Raw genomic sequence first — 16,348 nt, 5'->3', positions numbered from 1 at the left:
CTCTAATTCTCCACACAATTCCTGATTTTAGATGTTCTGATACCTATCTCATGCATAAGCCCCAGGAGGATCCTCAAACCAGGTGAAGTTAGGTGCTCCTTCGCGTAGCTCATCCTGTAACTATGCTCAGAGCATTAGTTATTGCAGTAGGGAGATGGACCCAGGGTCTCCCACCTCCCATGTGAGTGGCCTAATCACAGGACTATAGACTCATACTCATTCTCACTCTCTCCCTCTGGTCAAATGACATTTTAGATAGTTATTTAAAATGGAACAGCTTCAAAAGGAGTGACTGAGAGAAAACTACATCAGAGCTTAGTGAGAGATCCTAGTTCAAATACTTTCATCTCATCAGGCAGAGAGAGGAATTGAATCTGGGTCTCTAATATCCTGGATGAGTGTTTTAACCACTGAGCTGAAAGATATAAGGAAGACAATACCTCTGCCAATGTTTCTGGCAAAAATCGGCTTAGGTGCCTAAGTTGCCTGATTCCAGGAGGGGGGGTCTCAGTTCTGGATTATCTCCTTGCAACCTGGATTTAAGAGTCTAACTCTGTAAGAGGGGTGGGGGTTAGGACACACTTCTCTTGTCAGCATCTCCCATTAAATAGCTTAGTGCTCCCCATCTAGTATATTGGCTTGTATGGATCTTGTTCTTAGATGCCTATATCTTCCCTTACTTGCATAGGGAGCCTAGGCACCTAATTCAGGATTTGTGGATTTTCTAGGCACTCTTTGTGGATCTGGTCCCATTAGATCATCTAGTCTGATCCCTTGTATAACACCAGCCATACATTTTCATCCTTTTTCTCCTGTCTAGAGTATGATAACCTATGTTTGATTACAGGATATCTTACAGAAAGGCATCCAGTCTTTATTGAAGGATTTCAAGAAATGGAGAATCCACCATTTCCCTTGGTAGTTTGTTCCAATGATTAATCATCTTCACTGTAAAATGTTGTGCCTTATTTCTAATTTGAAACTTCCATTGATTTCATTAGGGTCTGGATTTCTCTCTCTCTCTCCTCCCAACAGGGAGGAAGTTAGGTAAGCTGGTACATAAAGAAGTCTGAGATGAGACAAGAAGGAAAACCCCATAAGCTTTAATATTTGAGTAGAGATGTCGACTTGTCTGAATAAGATAGAATGTTTGATTGCCCATCACTAATACAGAGGCCAATGTCAAAAGTACTCAGTGATTTTGGGTGCCTCAGTTTTTGGGTGACCAAATTGAGATACTTTGGGTAGGATTCCTAGCAATGGTAATATTAACTTGACTTGTGATACTCAACACTTTTGAAAGGAGGTACTTCACTATGAACACTCAAAAACGAAACACACCAAATCATTGGCCTCTTCTGAAAATTTGGCTGCAAGTGAGTTTTAGTGGTTTGGTGTGGGCCAGCTCCTAAAAATGACAAATAATGCCATGCATCTAGTGGGTAGCAGAATGCCCATTCTTGCTTGCATGTTTCTACATATCTAATCTCAACCACATATACTTTCAAATGAACACAAAACGAAGAGCTTTAAAAGAGTTTAACTTTTCCATTTATAAACTTTAACACTTTTTTAATTATCTGTGTTTTAGCAGTTAATAGGACTTAACAAAAACAACTGGTTTTCCATAACATTAATTAAATGAGAATTAAGGTCAACTCTATTTTATATAACTGTCTCTACTAAGAAAAAACATCTCTCTTCATTAATCAAAAACATCCAGACCCACATTTCCTCTACTAATACAGGTATATATAAAGTGCCTAACATTTGTAACCAATCATTGCCTGCTCTAATGGATATTTGGAGCCTTTATTGATTTGGGTAAATTTGCTTCTGCTAAGGTCAATAATGATAAATGACTCGTTCTGCATGAAGTGACTTGGTACTTTGAAATTAAATGATTGTAATTATTTGTAGTTATTCTGTAACAGCAACCGTTACTGCTGCTGACAAAATGCCCATGGTAATTGTGATAGGGACATTTTTTTCCTTTAAAAATTCTTGAAATAATTTAGAACTTCTAAAAGAGAAAAGCAATGACCTGACCATACATTGTGATTGCATCTTGACCTGCAACACCTTTGCTATTTCAGCCCATAGCTTCCATTCATCAAAGACTACCAAACATACTAAATTATGCCTGTTATGATTTTTTAATGTGAACAAAGAAGTTCTAGTTGTATGAGACCTAAGTCAGGGTATGCTTTTATGTCTCCAGATATAAAAGTTCACCAGCCCACTGTTCTTTTAAAGTCCCATGATTGAGACTTTTTGTGGGTTTAAACTATGGATATATTTGTAGTGGATTTCCAACTCCAGGTTGTTATGTGTTCATGGGCCACCCATAAGCAACAAGAAAACACCTGTTTCCCGCAGCTTTTGCTATACTTCCATCTACAATAATATTTCATAGTGAATAACCTCTAACCGAAATACTGCATACTTAGAACTCAACTGGGATGTTGTATGTATCAGACATAAATGAACATTAGAAAACTTAGTGTTGTGGTGAGCCATCCAAAGGTGTCCAATAATATTGAACAAATATTCCAAGGTTACAAGTTCATGTCACTTAAGATGGGATTTGGTGGGAAGCATATTGCTACTGCTAATAGTGAACAAGCCTCATTCATTAGCATCAGATGGACTCAAGATCAATTGCTTGTATTTACAGTAGGTTGGGCAGGGAGAGGAATTAGCTGATAAACCTTGATCCTTCAGTCTCTTCATATGTTTCTAAGTGAGTCCAGTTGATCTCTACAGCTCTGAATCTGATGGAAGCTGTGTGTTAATTCTGTGAGGATTTAAATTTAATATTATATTTGGGACTTGTAAAGGAGCAGAAGATAAATACATTTTTTATATTCAGCCTGGTTCAAATGACACAAAACCTAGCAGTTTTGGTTTGCAGGAGTTCATGCAAGATCTGTTCAGTTCTTGTGAATTAGCATCCCTGACTTTCATTGTGTATTCTGAATTTGAATGTGGCACTCAGCTAAAACCAAGTTTTGCCTCTTTAAGAGCTGAAGCCATTTTAAACATTTTGTGGTGTTTTCACTGAAATCATAAATACTTCAAAACTCAGTTCAAATTCATTAGCAACTCAGCCCAAGTATACCAAAACATTTTTTTCCCCAGATCTTTCAGAAATCCTGGAACAAATGTCATTTTTGAAACGAATAGGCTAGAAGAGTTCCACCTGTATTGGGATTTCCTTTTCAGTGTTTAATATAGCATGAATAACAGAAATTGCAAAAAAGAAAATAGAGTACAGTAGACCCCACTTCTTGGGTTCCTCCTGCTTCTGGGGGAAGAAACAAATAATATGTGATCGCAAGTCTGGAAACTCAGATCTTGTCTTGTTGCTGATGTAATCATGTGTACCTATGCAAAAGGAACGCAGATTAGATGTGGAATATTATCCAATCAGAATGTAGCTTTTTACACCTTGTTTGCATTCCTATTTTCACAGCTGTAAGGGCAAGGCAGGAGAGAATCAGGCCTGTACTCACCACCTGGAAGCAGTGTATCCTTTCCTATATTCTGTTGGTTAGCTGAGCTGAGGAAAGTGGCAATGAGCTTTTTCAAATTCATCTTACATTGAAGAAACTATTAGAAGAACAAGAACTGCTGTAAACCCAAGAAGTAACAAGCTTAAAGCAGGTGTCAGTATGTAGGCATCTAATTCATATTAAACAATCTTCTCCCAAGTATCCCGAGTAATGGAAAACAGATTTAAAACAGATTTCCTCTGTTGGGAGGAAAACAGAATTAAAAAAAGAATTAGATAAATCATGAAGAATAGGTCCATCTGCGGCTGTTAGGCAAGACGGTAAAAGACACAACCCCATCCTCTGACTGTCCCTAAACCTCTGACGACTCCAAAAATCAAAAGTTGTCACAAAAAACAATTATTTTTAACAGAGATGCAACTGAGAAGAGGGTAGATTTTGGTTATACACTTCATTGCTGATTTCTGATGTATAAAGAAGGCATCATGGGTATGTTTCTTCCCTTTATAAAATATTTCTATTTGTTCTTTACTTTAGGGTCAATAGGAGTGTTGTTTTGTCTCCCTTGTTTCAGAGAGGACAAAGAGAGACACATAGTTCCCGCTACTAAAGGCTTAAAGGCTTGGGAGGGATAGCTCAGTGGTTTGAGCATTGACCTACTAAACCCAGGGTTGTGAGTTGAATCCTTGGGGGGGCCACTTGGGGATCTGGGGCAAAATCAGTACTTGGTCCTGCTAGTGAAGGCAGGGGCTAGACTCAGTGACCTTTCAATATCCCTTCCAGCTCTAGGAGATGGGATATCTCCATTAATTTATTATTATAAAATATAAATTTATTAGTAATATAAGTGGGAGAGAAAATCCAGTGGAAGGGATTGGGAAGAAAGGACAAAGCTTCAAGGAATAGGATCACATGATTACTCAATTAGGACACATGCACATCATGATTGGTTAAATAAGTATAAAAGTTAAGAACATGGTTATTTGTGTACCAGACAAAATGAACAGTTGTCAGTTTGCCACACCTGTTAATTTGCGGAACCTCATATCCCATGTGTTTACTAAAGGCTTGATCCAGGGCCCTTGATGAAGTCAATGTGACTTTTTCCATTGACTTCAAAGGACATTGAATCAGGCACTGTAGTTGTAAGGACCTTAAAGACAGAAAGTATGGTTGGTGTAGTTTAATAGTGTGTGTGTGTATTTGCTGTACTATTCTCCCCTTCCACCTCCAGCCCTACACCTTGTATAAGTATACAGTATTGACATAATCATAAGCATTGTTCTAATTAACCCATACTTGCTGAACTCTCAATATAACAAAATACTATAGCACTTGCACAGTCAGAAAGCATATTAAGTTGGATTTGTGAATTTGTTGGACTTCACCCTCCCTGTTCAAGAACATGCTGATGCTGATCAGAAGGCTACAACAGTTTGATGTAATTTTCTTTTAAAGCAACAATGCTTGACTAAATTGCAGTAGACAATCCTTGAAAGTAATACTATGACTTCCTTGTTTGCTGCTATTAAGGGTCAGGGAATAAGAAAAGGCTGTAGTACATAACATATATATAATATTATGATTTTTCAATTTAAATATAAATCATATACTGTAGTATCACTTAAATGAATAAGGCACATGCTTTTCATATCCAGTCAAACTTGAAGAAAATGAGATACATTTGCCTGTATCAACTCGCCCCAGTAGACAGTAATACACATCACAAGAAACACTTAATTGAGCCCATTTGGCAGTCTCTGCTCAGCAGGGGCCTTGTAATGAAATAACATGTAATAACATACCTCTCATCCATAGAGATGGTATCCCTCCAGGTCAAGGTTGAGGTCATTCGAAGGACAAGGTTGGGGAGCTTATGCTCTGGCTGCTGTCACAGCATCAAATTGTACCTGGGGTAAAAAGGGTAAAATTCATTTTACAGGCTATTTTCTAATCTTGCACTCTCTCAAAGTGTGTTTGCGCTGTCTCCTTGCAAAGAAATTCAGTAGATGATAAGGAAAAACCCTTTAAAATGAGAACAGGACATTACCACTGGAATGAAATGTCTCATGAAAGTGACTCAATTTTGCATATTAGTACCTTGTAACACTATAGTTTTGTACTATTCCCGTTGGATGAGCTCATGACTACTTATACATTGCTACACAATATCTTTTTACATCTACACAGGAGAATTACTATAGACTGAGCCCTTAGGGTCCCATCAGTGCAAGGTGCTGAATGCCTCTTAGGAGATGCTCAGCATGATTCAGAACTGGACCTGGGTTAGCCAGGATATTCAGAGCTTACAAAGATTACGTAGTGAATACAACTGAACTTCCTGGTTATGGTCTATGATATTATAATACATTAATAAAATATCTCCATAGCAAAATAAATAATTGGCAAGAAAAATCTGTTTTTATAATTGGTTGTAAAAGTAATAAAATGCATTATTCTTATCTTCCTTTGAGAAAATGTGTTACAAGTATAAGTAATCTAAAATAATTAATGGAATCTCTCTCTTTTGAAATTATATACTCAAATTACGGCTAGGATCTTGTAATCAGATATGAATGGGTGACTCTTTACAAAGGGTCAGTGGGATTCTATGTGGGAGCAAGAATCCACCCATGTCAATCCAGTTGGAGGTGCAGGGACAGGATTTGTAAGGTAGCTATAAATGGAGTGGTTATAGTCTCTTAATTCTCTTCTTCACTGGGAAATCAGGACAGAACTTTTCTGTGCGCTGTATTTATGAAATCAGAGAAACAGAGTCATTTTCTGATTTAAGACTAATTTTCTTTTTTCCTGAAACAATTGAATCTTACTTCGGTGAAAAATTGTGATATCCATGTCCTGTGATGAAACATGCAAAAGAAAATGAAAATCACAGTCAGTTCTACTCGACCCCATGTGTATGACATCATTGTTCTATGGAGAATGTCATGTTAATGAGACAGAACATATGGATATCATTCCATCATGAACTACAATGGGGTACATAAAATATAGGTAAGTTCAATTTTTATACATTTAATTGTTTTTTGCTGTTTCAAGATTGTTTATCAGAAAGACTTTGAAAATGATCTGTATTTCTACTAAACTCTATGGATCAGATCCTCAGCTGGTGTAAATTGGCATAGTTCCACTGAAGCCAACAGATCCATCCTATTTTACATCTGTGAAGGATCTGGTTCTACCAATTTCTTAAGTCACCTGAAGTTTCTGATACCATACTGTGAGTTTCCTCAAAGAAAGAAATCAACAGTCATTCTCTCGAAGCTTTAAGGCTGCATATATCATCTTTTCCTTTGAGGAACTCATAGTACTGTGCACTGAGCAAACATAATCAAGAACTGCATGTGTGATAAACCAGTAGTCCACTTTGGGTGTCAAGGTTATGCCTTTCTTGACTGAAGCAGGGTGGGGTAAGAAAGCAGGAGACAGTGCCAGCTAGCATTGCTTTCCTAGAGCAGCTCTCTTTAGCTAATGGCTGGAGCAGGGTTGATGGGTTGGTAAGGGCATCATACCTAACCTTATTCATACATGAACATAGTGCACACAAGTCCCAGCATTCACTAGCGCTCCCCACAGCCTAAATGGCAGACTGAGCAGCACGTACCCATGTGAATAGTCCCAGTGCTAGTAAGGGTGGTCAAACAAGGCCTTCAGTAAACTGTAATTTGTGTGTATTTGTCAATGTAGGGAAGAGAAGGGATGGAGAGCAAACAACTGTCTATAAATGAAATTGAATGTCAATGGGTACCACACTCAATTAAGAATTGTTTTAGTTTAAACTCCAAGCTCAGTTTTTGGGTTAATGTGGATATAATCTTGTAATTTGATAGGAATTTAGAACAAACTAATGTCCATGTATTGCAAAGAGTTATTTATTACACAAGGACTCTCTTTTGCCCCTAAATTGACTCTCAGATTTAAATTACCGCCATGTGAATTCAACCATCAGTAAAACAGCACAAGAAAAGTCACAGGTGATGTACAGTGTGAAGTGTAAGGTCACAGTGCACACAAGTCCTTGCACTCACCAGTGTTCCCTACAGTTTCAGTACCAGATTGAGCAGTATGTCTCCATGAGGGGGAGGGGTAGCTCAGTGGTTTGAGCATTGGCCTGCTAAGCCCATGGTTATGAACTCAATCCCTGAAAGGACCATTTGGGGCAAAATAAATAAATAAATATATGTCTGCTTTGAGCAGGGGGTTGGACTAGATGACCTCTTGAGGTCCCTTTCAACCCTGATATTCTATGTAAGTAGTCCCAATGTGATTTGGGATTTCCAAAAATAAGCCATCCGTAAACTGTATTTAAACAGCTTTTGTCAAGAGTATAATACATAGCACAGTTATGAGTAAAATGGAGATTTTGTTGGGAGATCGTTTTAAGAGTACTTGGAAGAGAGATAGAAGAGAGAAGAGGGCAGAGTGGAAATAAAATGAAAGTGAACAGATCATGACAGAGATGGAGAAATGGAGATAGGAAGATGAAAGAGAGGATGCAATGGTTAAATATCACCAAGAGATTACAGCTGGGGAAGGGATAGGTTCAGATTATATTTTCCTGTGCTGCAAACATCATCTATTCAATTTACATTAAAACAACATATTTAACATGCTTATTGATCAGATCCTTGCCTGGCATAAATTGTTGTGGCTCCTGTGAGGTCAGGAACTATTTAGGATCTAGCACTGAATTCTCACAAGTTAAATTATAAAATATTTTGTAAAATACTAGTAGTTTCTAGGAACGTTCTAAGAGTTTCACAAAATCAGACATTAGTCTGAATATTCACAAAATATTGTAAATATTGTAACTCAATCTCACTACATAGATTTAGATATTTTGTGACAGGATGTGCCATGGACAGAAAACAATAGCATTTTCTACCTTTGGGATGAAACCTTGGCCGCGCAGCAAAACTCTCATTGACATCACTAGGGCTAGAATTTCACCCTTGCTTTCCTTCATTTGTGAAACTCCTATCAAGCATCCTCCAAAGTAACTTCATATGTTTAATTTGATTTAGAAAACTTTAACTAAAACTTATGAAGTATTTTCCTGAACTAACACTCATTTTGGGAAATGCACCTATTTGGTGACTGGTAACTTCTTGCAGCAATGTCTTTTATATTGGAATGAAACTTGGCTCTTCATCATCAGCATCCCAAAATAATTTGCTCTTCTGTGTAAGAATCAATTGCTCCAACTCTGCAATAAAACATTAAATGGATTGTGTCTGAAATAGTTCTGTCAGGCAGGAAATTTGAATCCAGTGTATTTTTGAATTATTTCCTTTATTAAAAATTGCTTCCTCCCACCCAATACGCTTGCATCTCACTTTCAACTTGGCTCCTTTACTCAATGAAGTCACCTTGTGGAAGTTTCTCTCTATAACCCAGAGGAAATGCCAGCAAAGTTCTTGACTGTAAAAGATAAATTAAATGGAATGGGTGCTTAATGCACTCTCTTGTTCCTGGGTTGTTGTTTTTTTTTTAATTGAGTTTTTACATTACTCACTGTGGATCATTCCCTCAGTTGGAGTAAACTGGCATAGCACAACTAATTGCAGTGGTCATTTACCCTAGCTGAGGATCTGGCCTTATAATATGCATGTGAAAAGGAGCAAGGCAGAGAAATTATGAGACTGATTTTGCCACCCTTGCTCATGTTCTGTAGTACCCTACTAATCAAAGAGTTCAGCTGAAATCAATAGAGCCACTCACAGATAAAGGCGCTACTAATTATGAGTAAAGGTCTGACCCCTGAGAAAGTAATGTCCAGATTGCTTTCATTTTAATGACTAGGAAATTCCTTCCATATATCCATGTATACATTTTGGGAAACTGAGTATTGTCCATTAAGTTACAAGATTTATGACTGATGTCCAGTCCAATTTCATTAAGAAGAAATTGTTTACAAAATTGGTTCTCTGCCTTTAAAATTAAAACCAGATGCAATAAAAAAAAATCTCAATTGACACAGCTACTGATAAATAGTAATATACTTATTTAAATAAGAAAACATTATTAAAGACATATTTACTATTTAACAAGGATCTTTTTAAAAAAAATAAGCAGAATTTGCCTTTATGATACTCCGTATAGGCTGTTGTGGGGAACTCCATGAAGTAATTCAGAACTGAAATTCAACAGTTTGACCCTTTGGGTCTACAGCCAAGGCTAGCTCATTATGCCAAAAAGTTTCCAGCCTAAGGTCACAGCACAACCTTAGACCCTATCCCCAGCTAGAGAGCGTTTCCAGCCCCCTTCTCATTCCAAATCCCATCATTCAGCCAATACCTCTGAGACAATATATCCTAGATCTGCATTGAATAGCAGCTAGGTTAACCACAATAAGACTGTGTCTTCGTAGTTTCGAATATGTGAGATATGAAATGTCAGCTCCAAATTTCTTATCTTTTTAATGTGATCCAAATACTATTCATTACAATGAACACTCATTCCCCTGGACTATGTTTTCCTGGTAAAACACAGAGCAAATTCTACTACCTTCTTGGTATTTCTAGAAAAAAGTCATTTCAGAATCAAAGTGGTTAAAGATCTCAACCCAGCATCCATCCATAGATTTATCATTCACTTACTAGTCATTTACCAAAAGTGTCTAAGTGACTTAGAAGCCTAAATCCCCAAGTTAATGCAACTTTTTCTTCTAAATTACTAGGGTGCATCTGGAAATCCCATTCTTATTCACCTAACCATGGACTTAGGAGTTTACTTTTATTACCTTTATCTTAGTACAGCAATACATCCTGCACAAACATTTTGAAAGCTTTTATTGATTAAATGAAAACTAAACAAGGGTTTGTGGAGTTCACTCCCCAGAAACAAAGCAGTCCTTAGGACTGTGCTGCAACCCTCCACAACCTCTTTTCCAGGACACCAATGGGACAAGGTGTTGTTTTCCTGTACCTCTGTGATTCTTTGGCAGGATTTTTCAGCCACCAGATCTGAGTAAATCCATCAGCTATCCCAATGTACCTGTCTATTTGGCATCATTGGACTGAGCCACAGGTATGCAAAGACAGACTCCCTCCTCCCAAAACTCAGCTGCTTCACCTGAAGACTCCCACCAAAGAGCATAAGTGGAAATAAGAACAGGGGTGGGGGGTTTTGAAACTGGATGCATTTAGGGATGATTAATCTGGCTTTAAATACATTTTGCAATGTGTAGCAGCACCAGCATCCTTACAACCACACCCATTTTGATATGCACCGAGAAAGTTAAATCTCGTTAAGAATTTCTTGTTAATGACTTTAAATGCATTTACTTCAGTAAGGGTATATACTTCACAAGGATTTAAGCAGTTAATTTAAGGGAACTTAAATGTATGAATAACAGCCCAATGACAAATCATTACCTAAGTTCATTGCCTTGATTCTAGAAATGATAGAAATTTAGGAGCATAGAGTGTGGTTTTTCAAAAACAGCTGAGGGTGTTTGGCACCTAATTTCCAATTAATTTAAATGGGGATTTGCAATCCTAACTCCTTGAGCAACATTTGAAAATCTCATCCATAGTTTTCCCGCTGAATAAAACTAACTACTGTGCATGGGGCCAAGATCTAGGCCTATGTGTTGGATTGGGAGTGGAACTCCCTTGGACAGCAAGCTGAGACTTATCCATATTAGTACAGCTAAAATACATACAACAGTATATCACTTGCTATTAAATAAATATGCCCCAAGGAATGAAGTAATGCTATTGTAAGATGTTTGGAACCATTAGTGTAGAATATGGTAATACATCTTTATAAAGGGATTGGAAATTGAGGAACTTTTCAGCAAGAATATGTGGGGACCTTTTAGTTTGTTCTTAAATAAAGTGCTGAACTAGCTCAGTAATATCTGAATTTAATTGGGAAGTTCAGGCACCTACTTTGTAAGTCACATACCAGGTAATTTTTCCATAATGCAATGTGGTACTGCCATTGAGGGTAGATTACACAGAGCTGCCAACCTCTGCTGTTCTAAATAAGTGACAAATCATTAACAGCAAGTTTCTGGATCTCTGTGCAGTGAGTGGTTCCTACTGAAGGAAGGGAAGACCAGAGGAAGAACTGTAGAGATCTGAGTAGGTAGATGCTGCTAGATTAATGACTGGAATTGTCAGCACTGAACTATGGGGATGACTGCAAAAGCTTCACAGACTCACCCCTACTAGTGGGTGTTGCTATGGGGACCATCTCAGAGGTGTCATATAAAAAAGGGAGGGGGAAAGACTGATGAACAACAAAAGGAAATAAAGAATATGAATGCCATAGCAATATGAAGACATAGCCTTCCTACACAACAAAAATGTCTTACCATCTGTTATAGAGAAATATGAAAAAAAAGAGAGAGAGCTAGAGAAAATTGTTGAATTACTAACAAATTACATAAGGAAATAACACCACTTGCTTTTTGTGAATGTTTGGATTTAAACATTATTGTTTATTATTAAACGTATGGGCTTTTAGATATGAAAGGCAATCACTCATGAATCTCAGCATTATTTTAAGAAAGAAATGGAGTATTTGTACCATGCAATTAGTATTAATTAACTATTAATTAGGTGCATGCACAACCTACAATAAAACACATTTAATAAATTAATCTAAGTTGACACAATTTCAGCTGACAAACTCTCCAAATTGCAAAAGCTAAAACGGGGAACTGCTCAACCTACTCCACGTTATGTCCTGGTTCAGCAGGGTACATTTGCCCTGGCCTAACTGCTCCTAACTTCAGTGGGATTACTCATGACCTTAAAGTTAGGCATATGCCTAAAGTATCTTGTTGAACTGGGGTGCAGGCGAACTAGCTAAGGTAGCACAGTGTAGTGTGTGCACTGCAATAATCTAGTTTGGAGATGACAAAGTCATGGATAACTGTGGTGAGGTCCACATGAGGGAGGAATTTTCATAATGCCATAGCCAGATATAGGTGCAAACCCCCTCTTTTGGCCATTGCTGCTATTTGGACTTTCAGGAGCAGTTGTGGATCCAGTAAGACACCTACATTGCCATCTTTCATCATAACAACAGACCAAAATCCCCTAAGTTGAAAGGACAGATATTATTTTTGCCATTTCCTCCGGTTGCTTCTATCTGCCTAACAACACCACCCTCACTGCATTTGGATTGAGATTCAACCAGCTAGATCTCATTCAAGCCCAAAATTTGATAAGATACTGCATCAGCTGGATCCAAATAAACAATTGTAGCATCATCTTTTCTGTATGTCTTCACTATATTGATAATAATGTTCACCATGTCATTGATATTCACTATCTTCCCCTGCAGCTTTATGTTAATATATTATTCACATACACATTGCTTTGTTGTTAATATGTTTTGGGGTGTGCCCAAGAATTCCTGGTAACCTGTGCAGATTCTCCTTTGAACTGGCCTCTTGTGCACCAGAACTACATCATTTCTGTGGCATTAGACCTTTATGCACCAGCATAAATGCCCTGAAGATCTGGACCGTGGTGTTTAATCAACTACTGAAAACCTTGCATTTGTTATTTGGGATCACAAGTATGTTGGAAGCCATAACAAACAAATCATAGCAAGTACTGTGAAACCAATGGAAATGAATTGCAAAGTAAGTACATGATGAAAGCAATTCATATTGCAAGGAGAAGGAAGTGCCCATAAACCCATTAACATATATGCTTTAGAAAAGTACCATGTAAACAACAGAATAAAATTCAGAAACCTTCCTGAAGACATTTTAAACAATATTGATGAGAAGATTATATATTTATTGCCTGATCCTGCAAAGGCTTATTACTAAGAATTGTATCATGGAATCACTTCTCTGCCCCCTCAACAAAGGGAGCAGAGATAGACCTAAGTCCCTACCTAGGATACCTCCAATCTGCAACAGATATAGCAGAGAATTTAGGCTAAGTGCCTCTTGACAATCTGAATATGGACAATCTGAAGCAAAAATTTCCACACTTTTTCTCTGTTTACACACACACACACACACACACACACACACACACACACACACACACACACACACACACACACACACACACACACTGACATACAGACAAATGCACTGTTAAAAACAGTGAAAAAATGTAACCTTACAGAAACTAGCAAAAACTCAGAAAGAAGGTTATACAATTTTTCATATTTGTGATTCAAAATAAAATTATCCTTTCTGTGTTTTGCAGTTAAGCCAAAGTCAAAATAAATTATTTTAATTGTGCATTCTATATATGTGTGTGTTTAAAAGGACAAACTTGATTTTGTTCCTTCTGTAAGCGTCCAAGAATGGATAAGTAACCTGGATGATGCTTGCAGATTTGTTTAAATAATAAGGGCAACATTATTATTATTATTTATTATTTGTATTACCCTAGCAACTAGGAATGGATTGAGAAACAAATGTGCTAGGTATGGTAACAGACAGTTCCTGCCCCACAAAGCTTACAATCTGCATAGACAAGACAGACAAAAGGTAAGAGGCAGGAAGTACTATTATCCGTATTTTACCGATAGGGAAATTGAGGCACCAAGAAATTAATTGACTCATCTATAATCCCACAGAATTCTGAGGTAGAGCTAGGAATGGGACCCAGATCCACAGAGTCCCAATCTGGCATCTTAGCTACAAGACCATCCTTTCTCTGAAATATTCTGTGTCTAGAGTGAAAAATCTCAACCACTGTATAAGCTGCTTGAAAATAAGCAAAAATGTTCACCAAACATTTTTGTCAAAAACTTTTGACTAGTTCTAATTGTGTTGGAAACTGAATTGGAATGAAAGAACGGGAGAGAGAGCTCAAGGAGTCTTCCCTCTCCATTTCCCGCTCACTCTATAGGGGAGACAGACATTCCCAGCCCTTGCAGGGAACAGCTACTAGCCTCATTAAAGCAAATGGCAAAATTCCCATTGATGCCAGTGGAGCCAGGATTTCACCAGAGGTTAGACTGGATGTTGGAACTAATTTAGTCAAAGAAGGCAGTGAGAGTGAGAGAGGGAAAGGTTTAGGCCATGATCCTGCCCCCTCCACACCAAACAGCATGGCTGGCTCATGCTTCCCACAGATTTTGAGGCACTGTATGTTTATCATACGCAAAAGAATAAATGGACACAAATCTGACATTAGGAATCATAACATTCAAAAACCAGTAGGAGAACACTTCAACCTCTCTGGTCACTCAGTAACAGACTTAAAGGTGAACAGGAGTACTTGTGGCACCTTAGAGACTAACAAATTTATTAGAGCATAAGCTTTCGTGGACTACAGCCCACTTCTTCGGATGCATATAGAATGGAACATATATTGAGGAGATATATATACACACATACAGAGAGCATAAACAGGTGGGAGTTGTCTTATCAACTCTGAGAGGCCAATTAATTAAGAGAAAAAAACTTTTGAAGTGATAATCAAGATAGCCCAGTACAGACAGTTTGATAAGAAGTGTGAGCATACTTACAAGGGGAGATAGAATCAATGTTTGTAATGGCTCAGCCATTCCCAGTCCTTATTCAATCCTTTGTTGATTGTGTCTAGTTTGCATATCAATTCTAGCTCAGCAGTCTCTCGTTGGAGTCTGTTTTTGAAGTTTTTCTGTTGTAATATAGCCACCCGCAGGTCTGTCACTGAATGACCAGACAGGTTAAAGTGTTCTCCCACTGGTTTTTGAGTATTTTGATTCCTGATGTCAGATTTGTGTCCATTAATTCTTTTGCGTAGAGACTGTCCGGTTTGGCCAATGTACATGGCAGAGGGGCATTGCTGGCACATGATGGCATATATCACATTGGTAGATGTGCAGGTGAACGAGCCCCTGATGGTATGGCTGATGTGATTAGGTCCTATGATGATGTCACTTGAATAAATATGTGGACAGAGTTGGCATCGGGGTTTGTTACAAGGACAGGTTCCTGGTTTAGTGGTTTTGTTCAGTGGTGTGTGGTTGCTGGTGAGTATTTGCTTTAGGTTGGGGGGTTAGGTTGGGGGGTTGTCTGTAAGCAACCACACATCACTGAACAAAACCACTAACCCAGGAACCTATCCTTGTAACAAACCCCGATGCCAACTCTGTCCACATATTTATTCAAGTGACATCATCATAGGACCTAATCACATCAGCCATACCATCAGGGGCTCGTTCACCTGCACATCTACCAATGTGATATATGCCATCATGTGCCAGCAATGCCCCTCTGCCATGTACATTGGCCAAACTGGATAGTCTCTACACAAAAGAATTAATGGACACAAATCTGACATCAGGAATCAAAATACTCAAAAACCAGTGGGAGAACACTTTAACCTGTCTGGTCATTCAGTGACAGACCTGCGGGTGGCTATATTACAACAGAAAAACTTCAAAAACAGACTCCAACGAGAGACTGCTGAGCTAGAATTGATATGCAAACTAGACACAATCAACTCCGGTTTGAATAAGGACTGGGAATGGCTGAGCCATTATAAACATTGATTCTATCTCCCCTTGTAAGTATGCTCACACTTCTTATCAAACTGTCTTACTGGGCTATCTTGATTATCACTTCAAAAGTTTTTTTCTCTTAATTAATTGGCCTCTCAGAGTTGGTAAGACAACTCCCACCTGTTTATGCTCTCTGTATGTGTGTATATATATCTCCTCAATATATGTTCCATTCTATATGCATCCGAAGAAGTGGGCTGTAGTCCACGAAAGCTTATGCTCTAATAAATTTGTTAGTCTCTAAGGTGCCACAAGTACTCCTGTTCTTCTTTTTGCGGATACAGACTAACACGGCTGCTACTCTGAAACCAGACTTAAAGGTGGCAATTTTG

Source organism: Malaclemys terrapin, chromosome 4, assembly GCF_027887155.1.
Source record: "Malaclemys terrapin pileata isolate rMalTer1 chromosome 4, rMalTer1.hap1, whole genome shotgun sequence".
NCBI classification, from domain to species: domain Eukaryota; kingdom Metazoa; phylum Chordata; order Testudines; family Emydidae; genus Malaclemys; species Malaclemys terrapin.
The sequence above is the reverse complement of the archived record's forward strand: the minus strand, read 5'-3'. Positions refer to the sequence as shown.